Raw genomic sequence first — 2525 nt, 5'->3', positions numbered from 1 at the left:
CCTTGTGGTCTTCCCCTGGTGCCCTGAAAGCCTTTGGGCTGCCCGCCTGCAACTCACTGCTTCCTTGAACAGGAGGTGATGAGGGTGATTGAAAGGAAAAACTCCAGCAGCATTGAAGAATAACAAAAGGGTGTTTATTACTAGCAATAAAGCCTCAGTGGGATTACTTCCCATAAGCTCAGCAAAGCCCCCAAAGGGTGGGGCCTCCTTAATATACATAAAGGTAAAGGGACCCCTGACTATTAGGTCCAGTCGCAGACGACTCTGGGGTAGCGGCGCTCATCTCGCTTTATTGCCTGAGGGAGCCGGTGTACAGCTTCCGGGTCATGTGGCCAGCATGACTAAGCCGCTTCTGGCGAACCAGAGCAGCGCACGGAAACGCCGTTTACCTTTCCGCCGGAGAGGTACCTATTTATCTACTTGCACTTTGATGTGCTCTTGAACTGCTAAGTTGGCAGGAGCAGGGACTGAGCAACGGACGCTCACCCCGTCACGGAGATTCGAACCGCCGACCTTCTGATCAGCAAGCCCTTGGCTCTGTGGTTTAGACCACAGCACCACCCGCGTCCCATTTAATATACATAGCTGTTATCTATTAAAGCAATACATATGCATAAACCTCCTCCAGTCTAAAGTTACAACCCCATACAGTGCTACCCTGGTTTAAGTACTTAATTCGTTCCAGAGGTCTGTTCTTAACCCGAAACTGTTCTTAACATGAAGCACCACTTTAGCCGATGGGGGCTCCTGCTCCTGCCGTGCAGCCAGAGCACGATTTCTGTTCTCATCCTGAAGCAAAGTTCTTAACCTGAGGTATAATTTCTGGGTTAGCGGAGTCTGTAACCTGAAGTGTATGTAACCCGAGGTACCACTGTACTAATTATACCATGTATGGTCTTTTCTTCGTTACCTATTCATTGAGCAAGGGGACAAAGAGCTCTCTCTAAGCCGCGCCTTCCTTGATCTCTTTGCATTCCTTTCTACCTGAGGGGGCTAGAAGCTGAACAGGCCCATGAGCTGCCCCCAAACTGTGCCGCCCGTTCTTCGAAATCATGTCTGCATAGATGCCGGAAATCGCGGCCATGCACGTGATCCGGCCCACGGAAGGATCTCTGCAGGAATGAAGCGGCCCAGGCGAGGTAAACCTTTCCCGACCCCTACTCTACAGAATGTAGAAAAACTGCCTTTTTGAGCTTCGGGACCCACTACAGTGGTACCTCGGGTTACAGACGCCTCAGGTTACAGACGCTTCAGGTTACAGACTCTGCTAACCCAGAAATAGTACCTCGGGTTAAGAACTTTGCTTCAGGATGAGAACAGAAATTGTGCGGCGGCAGCAGGAGGCCCCATTAGCTAAAGTGGTACTCAGGTTAAGAACAGTTTCAGGATAAGAACGGACCTCTGGAACGAAAAAAACACCTGGATGTACATTTCCAGAATACAATATACAGTGGTACTTCGGGTTACATATGCTTCAGGTTACATACGCTTCAGGTTACAGACGCTTCAGGTTACAGACTCTGCTAACCCAGAAATAGTACCTTGGGTTAAGAACTTTGCTTCAGGATGAGAACAGAAATCGTGCTCCAGCGGTGCGGTGGCAGCAGGAGGCCCCATTAGCTAAAGTGGTGCTTCAGGTTAAGAACAGTTTAAGGTTAAGAACGGACCTCCAGAACGAATTAAATTCTTAACCCGAGGTACCACTGTGTTGCTCTTGTCAGCTCAATCTTTGACTCCCTCAGTCAAAGCCATGACCCAGGGTGCGGTCTCTGTCATGCCGTGGCCCAAATCTTTCTCCCGGTTTATCTCTCCAGGATATCTTCTCATCAATCTGGCTACCTTGCGTATCTATTAGTGACAAGGGGGATAAATTGAATTCAGTTCATGCTTAAAGGCAAAACTGCCTGATTTTGCACTTCATGAAACAATGCGCGAACTGAAACTCTGCCGTCCCTCGAAATTCGTACTTCCCCGAATTTTTGCAGCGCAGCCGTCCAGCCAAGTGCTGTGATTTAAAAATGCACCAACTGGGACAAAGTGTGCATAAAAACGTGTATATTGGTGAAGATAACATGCAGAAGTGCAGTAAATCCCTGGAAGTTGATTTGCAAAAAAATGTGCCTAATAGGAGAAGATGAGTATCGGCAAATGCACATATGGATAAATGAGCCCTGAAATGTTGATGTCTTTTTGCAAGGAATAAAACCAGGAGACCGTGTGAAAATGTGGAGAAACGAACTTGAGATTGGGAAAAAAAAAAACACGAGTAACGCCGGAGAAACCGAAATGGACAGATTCATTCATCCCTGATACCCATCTGTAAGATTCTGCTGATTTAAGTTCACAATTTTTGTGGGGAGATGGGCTCCTTTCTGAACTTCCTTTGGCGTATACATCTACACGACTGCACTGCAAATCTACTGTACCTGCCTCTCTCTTTCAATCTCTCCTTCATCTCCTGTTTGCCTAATCTCTAATGGTCTTTTAATGTGTGTGTGTGTGTGAGAGAGAGAGAGAGAGAGAGG

Source organism: Podarcis vaucheri, assembly GCF_965113315.1.
Source record: "Podarcis vaucheri genome assembly, chromosome: 16".
In the NCBI taxonomy this organism is placed as follows: Eukaryota; Metazoa; Chordata; class Lepidosauria; order Squamata; family Lacertidae; genus Podarcis; species Podarcis vaucheri.
The sequence above is the reverse complement of the archived record's forward strand: the minus strand, read 5'-3'. Positions refer to the sequence as shown.